General features: G+C 47.0%; 1 long non-coding RNA gene across 1 annotated transcript; it reads right to left on the bottom strand.

The window, feature by feature from the left end:
- Nucleotides 1–16,833: 16,833 nt before the first annotated feature.
- LOC131202836 (uncharacterized) lies at nt 16,834–18,421 on the bottom strand. Its single transcript, XR_009156231.1, has 3 exons — nt 18,236–18,421; nt 17,612–17,868; nt 16,834–16,952 (listed from the first exon to the last, which is right to left on the bottom strand). It is a non-coding gene; the product is annotated as an uncharacterized LOC131202836 (long non-coding RNA).
- Between the last annotated feature and the right edge of the window lie 974 nt (nt 18,422–19,395).

Here is a 19,395-nt window from a genome sequence, read left to right as displayed (position 1 = left end):
GGCCCATTTTTGAGCTTTTTTGGCCCGTTTTTGAGGCTTTGTTCAGTTCATTTTGGAGGCTATTTTCAGCCTATTTTTGAGGCTTTTTTGGCCTGTTTTTGAGGCTTTTTTCGGACTGTTTTTGAAGCTTTTTTCAGGCCGTTTTTTTTCTAAAAAAAAAAAAAAAAGACCAAAAATGCCTCAAAAATGGGCCAAAACAAGCCTCAAAAAATAGGCTGAAAAAAGCCCTGAAAATGCCCCCCCCAAAAAGGCCTGAAAAAGGGTCCAAAAATGGGTCGTGTGAAGGCAAAAAAACAGCCGGCAGGTGGGCAGGGCTTTGGCAATATTCGGTCTATAAGACACACAGACATTTTCATCCCCTTTTGGGACACAAAAAAGTGCGTCTTATAATCTGAAAAATACGGTACTTGTCAATTCAAGAGAGATGATAGGTTCATTCATTTCATTCTATAGGTTGGATTAAACCTGGCATAAGCAATGCTGAATGTTATTGTTCATTTTAACGAAGCAAAAAAATTTAGCACAATTTTTTTTGCAACGTTCAACCCACAATGCTACCTAGAAGTTTATACAACTCTATTTCCTAGTGCTAGAATTATAGATAAGTTCTCTCTTGAGTTCAGATAGCTTACATGGAGGTTAAGCAATCTTTCTATTTCCAGGATTTAAGATTTGTTGCGATATACTAAAGTGACCAATCGTCCTCCTTTAGGGAGGACAATCCTTCTCTCGAAAAGTATCCTCCTACATGTCCTCCTTTTTGATATTTGAAGACTAATCTGTAAATCTCCATATTTGATCGATGCCGATCCGATCCGTTGCGTGTGATGTGATGTATTTGTATTTGACATGATGATTCATCAAGGCTCGGTACAGTGCAGCGAGACGCGATTATGAGACGCAGGTGCTCCGCACAGGAGAATTGTTTTGAGAGAATGCGCCACACGCAAGACTGCGCTGCACGCAAGTGGCTTTGTTTACTTCTTACCGAAACATGACACGGCACACACACACACATTAGACTAACTTCTTTCTCAGTGAATATTCAATCATACACAGGTGAGCACAATAATTCACGTTTTATTAATTCATTATCTATTTAATAATTTCCAAGTATGTATAATTTTATTTACAAGTTTATTTATTCAATGGAAAAGTAATTTAAATAATACTTAATAGGCATGTAAGCATAATTACAATATAAAATGTTATTGTTACAAATGTTTTTCTATTATGCATTTGTCATATTATAGTGTATTCTGTATTATTGTTGCAATAAATAAAATGTTTCTTTTATTTACGATATTTTTTTTCCTTCAATTTCTTTGTGTCCTCCTTCTCATTGTAAAAAAGTTGGTCATGTTAGAGATACATAAATAGAACCAATAGAACCCATATTTAGATAATTTAATTGCAGAGTCCCTTGTTTAGCAAAATGGAGGATTTCAAAATAATTACAGTTAGCAGGTCATGTTTGGTTGCCCATCAGTCACCAAAAAATCCAAAATATTTGTTTAAATTAGGCAAATCAACACAATTTATGCCCTCATGAGCTATCTCAGTCCATGTTTTTATGTATGCCTTTCTGTGCAGGAAACAAGAATGCCAGTAAAAAAAAAGAAGAGATGCCAGTAAAAAAAAAAAGTTTCAACAGGGTTGAAACTTGGAGACCGTGGGTGTTCTCTGAGTTTGGTTGTTGTCTTGCAGCCATTTCATCTGGAATCATCTGCAAATAAACAACCAAGGCAAAAAGAGCACTAAGGAAACCACTCAAAAAAACCTTAAAAAAATAAATTAATTAAAAAAAAAAAAGCCTGACTAGGCGTTTCAGTGGCTAAGACACTGAGCTTGTCAATCAGAAAGGTCGGCGGTTCGAATCCCTAGTACAGCTCTCCTGGGTGAGCAGGGCCTGGACTAGATGACCTCCAAGCTCCTTTCCAACTCTGTTACTGTTAAAGACCCCACAGTCCTAGTCCTAGTCCTATCCAGTCCTAGTGGATAACCATTTAGATATGAGCCAGCAGTGTGCAGCAGCTGCTAAAAAAGCCAACACAGTTCTGGGCTGCATAAACAGAGGGATAGAATCAAGATCACGTGACGTGTTAGTGCCACTTTATAATGCCTTGGTAAGGCCACACTTGGAATATTGCATCCAGTTTTGGTCGCCACGATGTAAAAAAGATGTTGAGACTCTAGAAAGAGTGCAGAGAAGAGCAACAAAGATGATTAGGGGACTGGAGGCTAAAACATATGAAGAACGGTTGCAGGAACTGGGTATGTCTAGTTTAATAAAAAGAAGGACTGGGGGAGACATGATAGCAGTGTTCCAATATCTCAGGGGTTGCCACAAAGAAGAGGGAGTCAAGCTATTCTCCAAAGCACCTGAGGGTAGAACAAGAAGCAATGGGTGGAAACGGATCAAGGAAAGAAGCAACTTAGAACTGAGGAGAAATTTCCTGACAGTTAGAACAATTAATAAGTGGAATGACTTGCCTGCAGAAGTTGTGAATGCTCCAACACTGGAAATTTTTAAGAAAATGTTGGATAACCATCTGTCTGAGATGATGTAGGGTTTCCTGCCTGGGCAGGGGGTTGGACTAGAAGGCCTCCAAGGTCCCTTCCAACTCTGTTGTTATATTATATTATATTAAACAAGAATTCCTTTGTTCCTGTAACCTCTTGCTGAAATTGCTGACAAGCAAACCTATTAGGGTTTTCACTTTCTAGTTACTTTGTGCCCTGGAAGGTTAAGCAACAGAGAGTAGAGAGATTCTTACGAAATCCACTTTCCTCCCCCCCTCCCCCCGCCTTGACTTTTGTAAACACAACGTAGTAGAGTGTGTTTGTTTTCAGCATAATTTAGCAAGATGCCCCACCATGGTTAATATACTGCTAGATCATAAACCATAATATACAAACCTAACAACTAAGATGACACAACACACTTAAGCCTGGCAAACTGCATTATTGCTTAAAGTACTGTGTGAACAAATCTGATGTTTGATGTGGTTTTTTTTAAAAAAAAGAATCTAAGGCTGCTACTGCTGTTGGATACATAAAGTTTGGGACATATGGTTGGCAACATGTTCATTGCTTTCCCATTGTTTTAATCTAAACAAAAGCTGTTTTTTTTCCCAAAAACCTATACACCTATTTTCTTTTTGCTCACTAGGAAAGAGCGTCTTTGCGGGTGTGCGAACTTCTTATTGCTCAACGAACAGAGTGTGTCAAGCAGTCTCATAATGGCTCATCATGGTCATTATTGCCACCTAAATTAATCTGATACTAAATCGCCGTTTGTGAATTATGATGAAGGGATGATCGGAGGAAGCCGAAACACACAAAACCTTCTTAGAAGGCTTTTGAGCAGCTGGAGAGCCCATCGGGGGTGAAATCCAGCAGGTTCTGACAGGTTCTGGAGAACCGGTAGTGGAAATTTTGAATAGTTTGGAGCAGGGGTCCCCAACCTTTCGGACCTCAGGGACCACTAAATTCATAATTTTAAATCCCGTGGACCACTAATATGATCTGCTTAATGACCGGCTGGGTGGGTGTGGCTAGGTGTTCATGTGACTGGGTGGGCATGACCAACTTGATGTCACTCACATCGAGGGGTGCCTCGTGTCAGTGTTCCAGAAAACCATACTAGGCCGAAGGCTTCCATGTGCTGCCACCTCGCTGGCCTCTACTTGCCCCTCCCCTCCTACCCACTCCTCCCCTGCCTGCCGGGGCACCTTAGGGCCCCAACAGGAAGCAGTTGTTGGAGCTAAGCAAGCCACCATGAGAAAGAGTTAGCAAAACAGCTGGCTCAGTTCAAATTGGATCTGACCGAGAAGGAAGCTCAGCAGAAGCACCTCACTAAGGATTAGGAGCATAAGCTTTCCAAGCAGAGGGAAGACCTGCAGGAGTGCAAGGCCAGGTACTGGCGCCTGGAGGCTCAGCGGGCTGAGATGGTCAGCCAGTTCCAGGCTATGATGCAGTCCCACTGGAATAAGGTTTTCCGGCTCTTAGCAGCACTTCCCTCCAACCTTCGCCCAAAGTCCCACACCAGGAAGCTGAAGCAGACCCCAACCCACACAAAAAGACCCCCGAAGGGAGAGACTCTCTGCAGCAACACAAGTGTTCATTGCACATATCCGGTCCAGGAGTCGTAGTTTGAGGACCCCTGATTTAGTGCAATATAAAAAATGCAAATAATTTTTCTGGGGACCACCAAAATTTTCTTGTGGACCACTGGTGGTCCATGGACCACCCAGTTGGTGACTGCTGGTTTGGAGAACCGGCAAGTACCACCTCTGGCTGGCCCCAGGAGTGGGGTGGGAATGGAGATTTTGCAGTATCCTTCCTCTGCCACACCCACCAAGCCACGCCCACAGAACCAGTAGTAAAAAAAAATTGGATTTCATCCCTGGAGGCCACCATTAAGCAACCCGTAGGCTCACAAACTCGCATACATGTCTAGCCCTAAATATGCGCGCGCTCAGAACTCCAGCTGTAGCATAAAGCATTTGGCGCTGTGACTGCATTCCAAAAGGGAGTTGCTAGGTCAGCTGTAAGGGCCAGAGGTAGACCAGTTGCCAGAAGAGTCAAAAATCCAGAAGTTTATCGGAACTACAGTTGCGTCCAGGAAAACAAAAATGGCCAGGTTTCACTTTTTAGAAGGCGCCCCCCCCTCCCCAAGAGAGTGAGCAGGAAGGGATGAAAAGAAAGGGAAGTTAAGGAGGTGGGATGCATGGGGCACAAGGGAAGCTACAAACACCAAGGAAGGATCCCTCTTGAGGTTACAAAAGCAGGCGGTAGTAAGCCTTGCAAAGAGCACAATCAATTACGCTAAGTTAAACAGCAATGTTGGGAGTAAAACAAAGGAAAGGGGGAGGGAAGGGGTGGGAACAACTAACTTTTAACTTCTTTTGTCTCTCTAGTGGGTCTCCCCTCTGGCCTCCCTCCCCTTGCTGGAGCCTGGCTATTCAGAGCCAAATTATGTTGAGCAAACAGAATGAAGAGGCTGGTGCCGGGAGAAGAAAGCAAGAAACGAAAGAGGTTGCTTCCATCCCCGCACGTCAGCAAAACTGCTGCCCAATCTTGTCAGGCTTGGGCCGCTGATGGCTGTAGGGCCACGGGGAGCCAGCCCTACCTCCCCTCTCCTTTGCTCACCACAAAGGCTGGGATTTCAGTGTCTCTGGGAAGGGCCCGTTTTGGAATTTCACAGTCCTGGGCTTCGACTTTTGTTTATCCTGTCAGAACAAACATCCCCGGGTTTTTTGGCTCGGTCAAAATGGAGGGTCAAAGGAAAACAAGGAGATTAAGGCCTTCTCCTCACCCTCCTCCAACCATCCCTGGGATGCTGAGGTCAGCTTTAGATTAATACGTGTGCAAATTAAAATAAAGATCGTGCCCATTGTCTCCTTAGGGAACAATGATGCCTTTTTTCTCAAGATGTTGAGACTTTGGAAAAAGTTCCGAAAAGAGCAACTAACATGATCAAAGGCCTGGAGACTTGAACCATATGAAGAACGGCTGAAGATTTTGGGTCTGGCTAGTCTAAAGAAAAGAAGAACTGCGATAGCAGTATTCCAGTATTTGAGACATTGACACAAAGAAGAAGGGGTCAAATTATTCTCCAAAGCACCAGAGGGCAGGAGAAGAAACAATGGATCGAAACTAACCAAAGAGAGAAGCAACCTGGAATTAAGGAAAAATTTCCTAACAGTGAGGACAATTAACCAGTGGAACAGCTTGCCTCCAGAAATCATGGGCGCTCCAACACTGGAAGTTTTTAAGAAGAGACTGGACAGTCACTTGTCTGAGATTGTATAGGTTCTCCTGCTTGAACAGGGGGCTGGACTAGAAGACCTCCAAGGTCCCCTCCAGTTCTATTCTAGTCTATTCCATTCCATTCCATTCCATTCCATTCCATTCCATTCTATTCTATTCTTCATTCCATTATTCTCTTCTCTTCTCTTCTCTTCTCTTCTCTTCTCTTCTCTTCTCTTCTCTTCTCTTCTCTTCTCTTCTCTTCTCTTCTCTTCTCCTCTCCTCTCCTCTCCTCTCCCCATCCCATCCCATCCCATCCCATCCCATCCCCATTCCATTCCATTCCATTCCATTCCATTCCATCTAGTCTAGCCTAGCCTATTCCACTCTATTCTACTCTACTCTACTCCACTCCGTTCCATTCCATCCTAGTCTAGTCTCGTCTCGTCTCGTCTCGTCTCATCTCGTCTCGCCTCGCCTTGCCTCGCCTCGCCTATTTCATTCTACTCTACTCTACTCTACTCTACTCTACTCTACTCTACTCTACTCTACTCTACTCTACTCTACTCTACTCTACTCCACTCCACTCCATTCCATCCTAGCCTAGCCTAGCCTACCTAGCCTATTCCATTCTATTCTTCCAGAAGGTTGTACATTTGATGTACATTCATGTAGAAATGAATTTCTGTGGAAACATCTCTGAGTCTGGATCTATCATAGCCACATAGCATGTTTGGTGACAGGTTACTACAACACCCCCCCCCAATTCCTCCTGCCAAGAACAGGAAAAGTTAATGTTTGTAAGCTGCCCAGTGTCGCCACTAGACGAGCCGGGTGTCACACACCAGTTTAATAAATAAATAATTAAATCAATACGTTGAATCCCCAATTTGATTCTCTCCCACTTTTTAAGACTGGCAGCGTAGCAAATAATATAAGCCCAAGGCAAGTTATAAAAATATTCCTAATGGCTTTATCTAGCAAGGTTACAAAGGGCTAAACCAAACCTTAAAAGGAGGAAACATTTTCAAATAAACCTACAACTTTCTGCTAGTTTCACTTAAAGAAACATCCACCTGTGGCCCCGAAGTAAATAAGTATTGCACTGGGGGTTGGCCCTTTGCTTTGTGACTTGCATATCACAGAGGGGGAGGGAGGGAGGGAGGGAGGGGGAGAGAGAGAGAGAGGGAGAGAATTCTATTTTACAGGTAGTCCTCAAATTACGACCACAATTGAGCCTCCAAATTTCTGTTGTTAAGTGAGACATTAATTAGGTGAGTTTTGCCCCATTTTACGACCTTTCTCACCACAGTTGTTAAGTGAATCACTGCAGTTGGTAAGTTAGTAACCCAGCTGTTAAGTGAACCTTGCTTCCTCATTGACTTTGCTTGACCCCGGGACCCAGCAACGGTCATAAATAGAAACCAGTTGCCAAGTGCCTGAGTTTTGATCATGGGGGTTGTCCAAAGGTCGTAACAGTGAAACACGGTCATAAGTCACTTTTTTCCCCAGTGCCATTGCAACTTGGAACGGCCACTAAACAAACTGTTGTGACCCAGGTTCCTGGACCCGGACTCCTGGACTCGGATGATTCAGAAAGTGAGGGAGAAGACCTGGCAAGCCCTGCTTCTCTTGAGCCCTTTCCCTCCCTGGCACCCACTCAAAGGGAGGAGGAGGGGCCGGCAAGGCCTGATTCCCTGGAGCCTTCTTCTGATTTGGCAACGCCCCAAGAACAGTTTTGGAGTGATGCAAGACTGCGCAGACGTGATCAGCGCGCGCAGCAGAAGCAGCGTTGGGATAAAGCCAAGTTATGATTGTCATGCAGTGACATCTGCAGAGACTATAAATAGGAGGCGGGACTTCCTGGTTTTTTGTCTTGGACAAAGCAATGAATTTGCGCGGGCAAACTGTATCAATGGAGGGAAGAATATATTCGTGAGTAATTCTGGCCTTATCTATAATTTCCTCGTTATCTCCAGAAACTTGGCAGGCCCGTGGGTAGACGTGGCCAGGACATGTATCTATGTAAATAAAAGGAAAAAAGGAAGGCCTCTGACTGACTCTTTGCTGGGAGTATTGGGGGGAGGGAAACAGAACACAAACTGTTGTAAGTTGAAGGCTACCTGTACTTATTGTTGTGAACCAGACCCTAGTAGGTAGGTAGGTGTCCGACTCCGTGGCCAGCTCCGTGGGCTGCTGACGGACCCCAACACTTATTTCACTGGCTGAGTTAAAATCGGTCCTTTTCAATCTGCTCATTGGACACCATTCTAGACCAGGGGTCACTAACCTTTTGGACCTCAGGGACCACTAAATTCATAATATTAAATCCCGCGGACCACTAATATGATCTGCCTAATGACTGGCTGGGTGGGCGTGGCTTGGTGGTCATGTGACTGGGTGGGCGTGGCCAACTCAATGTCACTCATGTCGAGGGGTGCATCGCCAGCCTTTACTCACCCCTCCCCTCCCAGCCCACTCCTCGCCTACCTGCCCGGGCTCCTTGGGGGCCCAAGAGGAAGCAGTTGTTGGAGCTAAGCAGCCACCACAAAAAAGAGTTGGCAAAACAGCTCAGCAGAAGCACCTCATTGAAGATTATGAGCATAGGCTTTCCAAGCAGAGGGAAGACCTGTGGGAATGCAAGGCCAGGTACCGGTGCTTGGAGGTTCAGTGGGCTGAGATGATCAGCCAGTTCCAGGCCATGAGGCAGTCCCACTGGAACAAGGCCCTCCGGCTCTTCGCCACCAGCGGCGCTTCCCTCCAGCCTTCACCCAAAGCCCTGCACCAGGAGGCTGAAGCAGACCCCAAGTTGGAATTTCTGCCCCCCCTCCGACCCTCACAAAAAGACCCCAAAGGGGGAGACACTCTGCACCAACACAAATGTTCATTGCACGTATCTGGCCCAGGGACCTTAGTTTGAGGACTCCTGATTTAGTGCAATATAAAAAATGCAAATCATCTTTCTGTGGACCACCAAAATTTTCTCGTGGACCACCACTGGTCCACGGACCACCAGTTGGCGACCGCTGTTCTAGACTTCAACAAGGAGGTCGTAAAATTCCAAACTTAATTTTGAGGATTAAAAGGGAGGACGCTTTTTGAGCTGGTCATTCCTTTTAATAAAGAGACATTATCATTCCTCTTTATTTATTATTATTTATTTTTAATTTTTCATATTTTTATACCGCCCTATCTCCCTAGGGACTCAGGGCGGTTTACAGGCAGATAAAAAATACATATAAATACAAAATAAAACAGCAGTTAAAAAACTTATTTAGTACTGGTAATATAGCAGAAGGGATTGGTTTTGTCAGTGTGGTTTCTGTTGTGTTCTCAAGGACAGTCCAATGGTTATCACATGGATATGAATTTATGCTAAAACTAATCTTTCTTTTATCTTTCTTCATCCATTGTCTTTGCCTCACTGAAGGACAGCTGATAAATAATACAAGATCAGAAATTACTTTTCTTTAAATCAAGTGACATTGCTGAAAGTTTACACAAACTCCTAAATACACTGAGCCGCCAAGTCTGTGTAATCTTGGAGGGCCCCAGAGTATGGGGGGAGGGGCAGTTTCACCTGATTTTACCACCGGTTTGCCGTACACTGAAAATGTGAGTGCGTGCAACATACACGCTCGCTTTGCTGGCATGTGCGGGTTGCACACATGCGCACAACTTAGAAAAACATGGCTAAATAAGACAGCATAGCGCTGAGGCGGGTGGACGGGCCATTGCTGGTCGCCTCTACCGCTTCGCCCGAACTGGTCTGAACCGATCCGAACCGGCTGAATTTGAATTTGAATTTGAATTTGAGGGCACTGGAGGGCCCTCAAAAGCAAACGAACTATATAATTTTTGTAAGCCACCCGGAGTCACCATGAGTAAGTTGGGCAAATCATCTAGATTTTCTTAATAAATAAGAGATTTTTAGGTGCTTAAGTAGGAACACGATGACACAGTATTATTCTACCCTTCTGACTTGCTAACACTTTGTGGAACGCATTTGTAAGTAGTCCACTAACTATTTGTGGAGGGTAGAAATATTTATTGGTGCACCAAAGAAGGAGGAAAATACAAGGTAATCCTCGATTTATGACCACAATGGAGCCCAAAATTTATGTTGCTAAATGAGATACTTGTTAAGTGAATTTTGACCCATTTTAAGTCCTTCCTTGCCACCGTTATTAAGTAAGTCCCTACAGTTGTTCAGTTAGTACTGTGATTGTTCGATGAATCCGAGCTTCCACACTGAGTGCTTGTCAGGAGGTCGCAAAAAGGTGATCACGTGACCCAGCGGTGAAATCCTCTGCGGATTGCCACTGGTTCACTGCCCGCGTATGTACGGTGCGCGGCAAACGCAGGCTTCGTGCAGAAAAAGGAGGCTTAACGAGGTAAGTAGAACAGCAAGGGGGGGAGAAACAGCTGTGCCGCGCGATTTAGAATTGCTAGAAAGCTTTCTAGCGAATTTAAATTGCGTGGCACAGCTGATCGCTGGAAATACCGATCTGATCTGACCAGTTCGGACAGCTGATCGTCGGAAATACCAGTTCAACTTTTTTTTTTACTACTGGTGCTCCTGAACTGGTAGCTTTTATCACTACCGGTTCTCCTGAACCGGTGCAAACAGGTAGCATTTCACCCTTGATGTGACCCCATCATAAATATGAATCAATTGCCAAGCATCTGAATTTTGATCCCTTGACCATGGGGAGGCTACGAAGGTAGTAAGCGTGAAAAGCGGTCATAAAATCACCTTCTTCAATGCTGTTATAACTTTGAACGGTCACTAAAAGAACAGTTGTAAGTCGAGGACTACTTGTAGAGAAGACAGAATGTTTTACATTTTTTTGTTACTGGTGGGGGGAAAGGGGAGGGGCTAAATCCCACAGTTTAGGCCTGTGCCTGGTTGCAAGGTTTGCGTCTCTAGGGCAGCAAACCAGGGCTCTGTTATCTATTTACATTCCCCATATGGAACATATAATGTAATTTCAGGCAAGGATCCAAACTGTGACTCTACATGATATTACGAAAGGACCTCCAGCTGCTAGTTGGAGAGAGGAAGGAGAAAGTCCAGATTAGTGGCTTGCCTCTTACTACTCATCCTTTATCCACTAAGTTCACCTTTTGTACCTCTAGATAACAGAACAGAACTGCTCACGAAAGGGTCACCATCTTCAAAGGGAATTAGGTAGAATTAGTTGCTGCTAAGGTTGGTTCCCTCTGATTACTACTAGGTAGGTATCAGGTAGGAAAGGTTTCCTGTGTTTCTCTTGGGTGTGTGTGCTCGCAGGCAGTTGGGAAAACCTTCACATCTTTTCTGAAGGACCTCTTTAACAGTAACAGAGTTGAAAGGGACCTTGGAGGTCATCTAATCCAACCCTCCATCCTCACGCAGGAAACCTCTACTAGGGATTTGGACCAGTGATGGGTTACAATTTTTTTTACTACCGGTTCTGTGGGTGTTGCTTGGTGGGTGTGGCTTGGTGGGCATGGCAGGGGAAGGATGCCGTAAAATCCCCATTCCCTCCCCACTCCAGGGGAAGGTTACTGCAAAATCCCCATTTCCTCCCGATCAGCTGGGACTCGGGAGACAGAATAGATGGGGGCGGGGCCATTCAGAATTTTTACTACCGGTTCTCCGAACTACTCAAAATTTCCGTTACCGGTTCTCCAAAACTGGTCAGAACCTGCTGAAACCCACCTCTGATTTAAACCGCCCGAACTGCCGATCTTCCTGATTGACAAGTTCAGTGTCTTAGCCACTGAGCCACCTAAGAAAAGAATGTAAATGTGTGTCCCAGGGGTGAAACCCAGCAGGTTCTGACAGGTTCTGGAGAACCGGTAGTGGAAATTTTGATGAGTTTGGAGAACTGGCAAATACCACCTCTGGCTGGCCCCAGAATGGGGAGGGAATGTGAATTTTGCAATATCCTTCCCCTGGAGTGGGGAGGGAATGGGGATTTTGCAGTATGCTTCCCCCTGGAGTGGCGTGAGAATGGGGATTTTGCAGTATCCTTCCCCTGGATGGGGTGAGAATGGGGATTTTGCAATATCCTTCCCCCTGGAGTGGGGTGAGAATGGGGATTTTGCAGTATGCTTCCCCCTAGAGTGGGGTGAGAATGGGGATTTTGCAGTATGCTTCCCCCTGGAGTGGGGAGGGAATGGGGATTTTGCAGTATCCTTCCCCTGGATGGGGTGAGAATGGGGATTTTGCAATATCCTTCCCCCTGGAGTGGGGTGAGAATGGGGATTTTGCAGTATCCTTCCCCCTGGAGTGGGGTGAGAATGAGGATTTTGCAATATCCTTCCCCCTGGAGTGGGGTGAGAATGGGGATTTTGTAGTATCCTTCCCCTGGAGTGGGGAGGGAATGGAGATTTTGCAATATTCTTCCCCTGCCACACCCACCAAGCCCCGCCCACAGAACCGGTAGAAAAAAAATTGGACTTCACCACTGGTGTGTCCTAATCACACAGTCACCCACAGAGTGTGGTTGGGAGAGGGAGAGGGAGAGGAAAGAGGCAACTTACACAAAAGTGGAGCCTCAGGGTTTGGCCCTCATTGTCTTGGGGGAAGGGGCCAAGATCTGAAAGATGGTTGATTTACCCCTCTAAAGAAAAGAGCAACTCCAGTTTTGGGAAGAGACTCCCCAGAACGTAGAGGAGAAATGTGGAAGTGAGACTTGCAGGGAAACCCGAGTGTGCAAATCTACTCACAGCAAAAAAAAAGAAAACACCGCATAAACAGAGCCCACTATAATTGATGCCAGACCTTCTACCGAGCAAGACAAAAGACTCCAACTCGCCTTAGGGACTTGTCTGCAGAGCAGGTCCTCCCCCCACTCCCCACAACCCAAACCGCCTGCCTTCACTTCCATCTCCGACACCCGCCCATCCCTCCCTCCTTCCCTCCTCTGCAAATTAAGCAAGTCCATAAAAATTAATCAATGATGTCGGGGAAAGGGGAGGGCAAGGGGAACGGGGAGGGGAAGGGGGGGGGAGGAAGGCAAAAGCTCTGGATTCAAGGCTAGGCCCTCCAAGTAAGAAAACAACGCCTTCCTGGCTGCAGACTCCCAGTCAAAACAGACGAGAGTCCCTAAATTAACAACGTGTTCAGTTAGAGGCGGGCTCAGAGGGGCTAAATTTCCCTTAGTGGGATGGGAGGGAGATGTCAGAGAATAAAATCTGCTCCAGGAAGGGGCTGCTCGAAGACCCACCACCCAATAAACTGTGGAAACTATAATGAGCAGCCACAGAAAAGAAGCTGCTGCTGTCCGTCACTCCTTCGCGCATCCCCCCACCCCATTTAGAATGGGACCCTCACACTTCCATCCCTTCCTGTAAAGCTTTGTTGACACCTTCCAGATGTAATGGCCCAGATTCCCCACTGGAAATTGTCCTCCAATATGGCTGGAATATACAGTTCCTGATCAGTGGCGAAATTCAAATTTTTGTTACTACCAGTTCTGTCGGTGTGGCTTGGTGGGCGTGGTAGGGGAAGGATACTGCAAAATCCCCATTCCCTCCCCACTCCTGGGGGAAAGATATTGCAAAATCTCCATTCCCACCCCACTCCAGGGGAGGGATACTGCAAAATCTCCATTCCCACTCCACTCCTGGGGGAAGGATACTGCAAAATCTCCATTCCCACTCCACTCCAGGAGGAAGGATACTGCAAAATCTCCATTCCCACCCCACTCCAGGGGAAAGATACTGCAAAATCCCCATTCCCTTCCTACTCCTGGGGGAAGGATATTGCAAAATCTCCATTCCCACCCCACTCCAGGGGGAAGGATACTGCAAAATCCCCATTCCCTTCCCACTCCTGGGGGAAGGATACTGCAAAATCTCCATTCCCACCCCACTCCAGGGGGAAAGATATTGCAAAATCTCCATTCCCACCCCACTCCAGGGGAAGGATACTGCAAAATCCCCATTCCCTTCCTGCTCCTGGGGGAAGGATACTGCAAAATCTCCATTCCCACCGCACTCCAGGGGAAGGATACTGCAAAATCCCCATTCCTTCCGCACTCCTGGGGGAAGGATACTGCAAAATCCCCATTCCCACCTCACTCTGGGACCAACCAGAGGTGGTATTTGCCGGATCTCCGAACTACTTAAAATTTCAGCTACCGGTTCTCCAGAACCTGTCAGAACCTGCTGGATTTCACCCCTGTTCTTTATGCCCTGAGACATTGTCTAAATATAGTGAGACATTGTCTCACCTCTAAAACATTGGCTGGCCAGCAAGGAGCTGTTGCTTGCTTTTGATGGCTTTTTTAGAGAGGACATTTCCACAACCGGTGGTATAAAAATGCCATGGTAACATCCTGTCGGCAAACACAGCTCCACACCTCAGTCCTTTCAGCGGTTCCAAGAAGGCTCCACACCCATTTGCCCAACTCAGGTGACCCTGACATGCCATACATTGTAAGAATATCTGAAAAGCTCAGGAAGATGAAATCCAGCAGGCCCTGACAGGTTCTGGAGAACCGGTAGCAGAAATTTTGAGTAGTTCTGAGCACTGGCAAATGCCACCTTTGGCTGGCCCTTTTGGTAACCACCTTACCAAGGCATGGATCCATTTCGAGGCTTAAAATCTGTTTACTGTCAAACCTCACTCACGCCATTTGGTAACCAGATTTTTTTTTGAGGGGGGGGGGGCTAAGGAATCTGTGAGCACCACGAATCTTATTAGACTGAAAACACCTTTTAGGGGAACACTGGGAATTAGACCTTGTGATCAGAGGGATGCTACTTAGTGATCCCTAGAGCGTCTCCAGTATCAAGTACTTTCAATTGCAAAATTCCAAGCACGATCTCCATTCTAGAGTTTAAAAAGTGACGTTACTTATGTATATTCGATTTGGGATGAGATCTACGTCAATTAAATTACGAAATCAACAATTTTATGAATTCCAATCATTGCCAAAATAAGCCAAAACTGACTTTTTGTTTTGTTCTTTCTCCTCAACAGCGTTTTACAGGAATGTAGCTTTATATAACAATTAACCCAAAATAACTGAAGTCACTTCATAGGGGGCAGAAAAAAAATCTGTTTATTGTATTTTCATGTAAAAATACATTTTGCAGAGATGCAGGAAAAGGGAATATCTCAATTTGCATTAGGTAGGACTCAGGAAGCAAACTGTTTTGAAGAATCCTTCGACATGACCTGAGTTTAACTCATAGAATCATCTATTACAATGTCCTTCCTATCGAAGACTACTTCAGCTTCAATTGCAACAATACACGAGCACGCAATAGATTTAAGCTTAATGTTAACCGCTCCAATCTTGATTGCAGAAAATATGACTTCAGTAACAGAGTTGTTTATGCTTGGAATACACTACCTGGCTCTGTGGTCTCTTCCCAAAATCCCCAAAGTTTCAACCAAAAACTGTCTATTATTGACCCCACCCCATTCCTAAGAGGTCTGTAAGGGGCGTGCATAAGAGCACAAGCGTGCCTACCGTTCCTGTCCTATTGTTTCCTTTCGTTATATCCAATTAATATAGTTATTAATATATTATAATTATATTAATTGGATATTTATATGGGTAATATAGTTACTCATACTTATATATATGCTTATATATTGTATAGTTATTTCATGCTTATGCTTATATATACTGTGTGACAAAATAAATAAATAAAATAAATATCAGTACCCATTTCTCTACCGCAGTAGAGACAAATATCTTCCACAAATTAGAGGTGTCGAGTTGGAGGAACGGATCCACATTTTACGAAAAAAAAATGTGTAGTTTCAGGAGAGGAAAAATATCCAGACAACCAGTTAGTATCTAAAACTGTGTGAGGTGCCTCCATTAAAAACTGTTGCAGTGGCTCACTTATCTGAATGGATCAAAATGCACGAATGCTGATCCCTCAAAGAATAGGCGCGGATCACCTTCGTGCAATGGTTTCCTACCTGAATGTTCAAACGTAGTTTGTCATAAAAATCTACCGACATCGGAACGTATCAAGAATCGATTAAAAAACAACAACCACCCGCTTTCTTCTTGAGTGAGTTTGGAGAGGCGCGTATGGCTTTTCAGTTCGAGCGCCATCAAGTTCCATACTGACAGGATCGCGCGCATTTCTACACAAACCAGACTCTTCTGAGCGTCTGGGCTACTTTTAAGCTCCGATTGTCTCCCCAGAAGAAGAAGAAGAAGAAAAAGAAAAGAAATGGGGCCGAAGAAGGTCCTTCTATACATTTTTAAGACGGCTGCCTACCCAACGCCCCCAGGCAGCTCCCAAACGTCTTTGGATAGCTGCGCTAAGAAAACAGTTCTTGAAGGGTTATCAAGCTTCAAACTCCTTCGGAGAAAGAGGAAAGGGAGAGGGGGAAGGAAAGGGAAGGGAAAATCTGGGAAAGGGGGGGGGGAATCCTCGAAAAAAACCTGGGCCTCCCTCCCCTTCACCAGCCACGGGGGAAGGGATGAAATCCAGCAGGTTCTGACAGGTTCTGGAGAACCGGTAGCAGAAATTTTGAGTAGTTCGGAGAACTGGCAAACACCACCTCTGGCTGGCCCCAGAGTGGGGTGGGAATGAGGATTTTGCAGTATCCTTCCCCTGCCACACCCACCAAGCCACGCCACGCCCACCACAGAACCGGCAGTAAAAAAGAAATTGGATTTCACCACTGCATCTTTGCCCTTCCCTGGAGTTTCTTGCCTGGTTTTTCCAGCCAGGTTGAAAAGGGCACCCAGCGGCCGTCGTGGGGAGAGGGGGAGGGCAGGGGTAGCCGGTTCATTTCCACCCGCTGGGGGTGTCCCTCCCAGCAAATGGCCAGGCGATGTTTTGATGCTGGGAAGAAGGCGATCAGAACTCTCCCGCCCACAGCACATCTGGTGCGAATATTCCCTGCTTTCTATCAACTTCCAGTTCCCCAGATAAGGGTGGGGGGGGGGAACCAAAACCATACAGCCAGGCTGGCGAGGAGAAAGGGGAGAGAAGGACATTCGCCTCCCTTCCTCCCTTCCTCCCTCCCCTCTCTCCCTGGCTCAGTCCAGCTCATCTCCACGCTTTCTCGTCCAATCTTCCAAACGGGGTGTCTACGGAGCTTCTCCGTCATCCAGACACTGAGCTTGTCGGTCAGAAAGGTCGGCGGTTCGAATCCCTCGTACGGATCTCCTGCGTGAGCAGGGAGTTGGACTAGATGACCTCCAAGGTCCCTTCCAACTCTGTTACTGTTAGAATAGAATAGAATAGAATTTTTTATTGGCCAAGTGTGATTGGACACACAAGGAATTTGTCTTGGTGCATATGCTCTCCGTGTACATAAAAGAAAAGGTACGTTTTTTCAAGAGGCAACTGGACTTTCTGGTGTTTGTTTGTTTGTTTTCTTTTCTTTTCTTCGAAGATGTTTCGCTTCTCATCCGTTCTTCAGAGAAGCTTTGAAAACGTTTCGCTCCAAAGGGGCTTCTTCAACTCCGCTGAAGAACCGACGGGGAGGAGCGAAACGGCTTCCAAGAAAAACCAGCAAGTCCAGAAAAACCGGGGTGGGGGGAAGCTCCTATTGGGACTTCCAAACAGGAGTCGGTCCAGTGTCTTGCGCTTCTCCAAAAGGTCCGTTCGAAAGCAGGGAGCAAGAAGAAGATCCCACCCCAACCATTTCCCCCAATTTATTCCCCACCCCAACAGCCGCAGAAAGGGGGCGTCCCCGAAAAGACGGACGGAGGAACGAACGAACTCCTGTCCTAATTTCCCTAACTTCAGCATCAGGCTCCTAACACATTTCCAACACATCGGGTCCTGATTAAGGAACCGCCAAGCGACGCCAAACGTCTTTCCAATTTCCCCCTCCTTTCCCCACCCCTCCCCACACGGCCTCTTGATTCGGATTTACGGGGAAGCTTGTCTGGATCAGCTTGCGCTCCTCTGCATCCCTTGCGCGCTCTTCTGGATCTGCGCGGCGCTCTCCCGGTTGGGCTGGTGGCCTTTCTTAGTGGATCGCTCCAAAGGCGTCATTCAAAACCCGAGAATCGAATTGCTAGCAGCAGCTGCTTTTCTTTCCACTTCTCCCGTCCCGTCTTGCTCTTGCCTCCTTTCCGCCTTATCTCCCTCGCTCTGGTTTCCAGAGCAGGACTTAATTTCCATCTGGCTCTGACAATAGATCCGGGAAGAAAAATCCTTTATCAGCTCTCCGGCTTTATCGGCAAAACTCCAGCAAGAGCTCTCGCTCTGTCCCCCCCGCCCCCGACTTCCCCAAAAGGCAGGGACTTAACCTGGCCCCGAGCGTCGTGCCTGGGATGGGCAGGTCGAATGAACTGATCCCGAGCGGGGCCAAGAGGAGCTGCGCGCTGGGCGGTCGGAGGAACCCGAGGGAAAGGCTCCAGAGTGGGCGGCTTTTCCCGCAGCTCCCGAATGCCAGCCCTCCCTGGGTCTCCCCAGGAATAAGCAGCCCCCCGAGGCTGACTCTCAAGGGGGGCGAAGGAGGAGTGCCAGGTTAATACCCGCCAGGTTTTCTGACCGTGAACGAATGCCATCCTCTCGTTGGCCAGCCAAGGTTTTCCAAGTTCGCCACTCCCAAGTCATAGCCGGCTGGTCGGATCGGGCTGCAAGAGATCTTTCTTTCCTTCCTTCCTTCCTTCCTTCCTTCCTTCCTTCCTTCCTTCCTTCCTTCCTTCCTTCCTTCCTTCCTTCCTTCCTTCCTTCCTTCCTTTCCTTTCCTTTCCTTTCCTTTCCTTTCCTTCTCTACCCTACCCTACCCTACCTTACCCTACCCTACCCTACTCTACTCTACCCTACCCTATCCTACCCTTCCCAGTTTCTAAGCTGGATAGAACCATCTGCAGACCATTCCTTATCCACCTGATTCTTCTAACTTCCTTCCTTCCTTCCTTCCTTCCTTCCTTCCTTCCTTCCTTCCTTCCTTCCTTCCTCCCTCCCTCCCTCCCTCCCTCCCTCCCCAAGGTAAGCGGGCTGAGTCACACAAGTCATAGCTTTAAAATTGAGCGGATCGAACTGCAAGAGTTCCTTCCTCCCTCCCTCCCTCCCTCCCTCCCCGCTTTCTTGCCGCGCTGCCTCGCAAGGCTTTGCGCTTTGCGTCTAAACTCTAAACCCTACGGTATCCTGTCCGCCGGTCAAAACAAGGGGGCTGCTGTTGCTGAGAAGCGCCCTCCTCCTGCAGAAACAGATGGAAGCAATAGCGAGGGCAGCGCCGAAGCTGCGGGAGGGGAAAGGGAGAGCGAAGGGCCGCGGGCAGTGGGAGCCCAGAAGTACGTTTTTTGGGGTGTGTGTGTGTCGGGGAGCTGGACAACTATGCGTCTGGCCAGGGGCAGCAGCCCCACCAACCACGCGCGCGGGGGAGGGTGCCCTCTTTCACCCCCGCCGTCAGGGATCCTGCATCCTGCACACTCTGGGGAGGGGAGGTTGCGGGGGGAGGGCTTGGCGGGTGCAAGTGCTGGCCAGGAGGGAGAACCCCCCCCTATTTTGCTGGGTCCTCAACAAGCGGGCTCCACTGAAAGGCTTGTGGGGAGAGGGGGCCACGCCAAACGTGTCTAGAACGCGGCAGAAAAGCCAGAAGCTGCTCTTGCCACCTTCCAGGTGCCTGGCGGGTTTGGGGTAAGGATGCCCCGCGAGAGCATCCAGAGGTGGGTTTGCCAAAGGCGCCGACAGGGCAAAAACCGA

Source organism: Ahaetulla prasina, chromosome 8, assembly GCF_028640845.1.
Source record: "Ahaetulla prasina isolate Xishuangbanna chromosome 8, ASM2864084v1, whole genome shotgun sequence".
In the NCBI taxonomy this organism is placed as follows: Eukaryota; Metazoa; Chordata; class Lepidosauria; order Squamata; family Colubridae; genus Ahaetulla; species Ahaetulla prasina.
The sequence above is the reverse complement of the archived record's forward strand: the minus strand, read 5'-3'. Positions and strand labels throughout refer to the sequence as shown.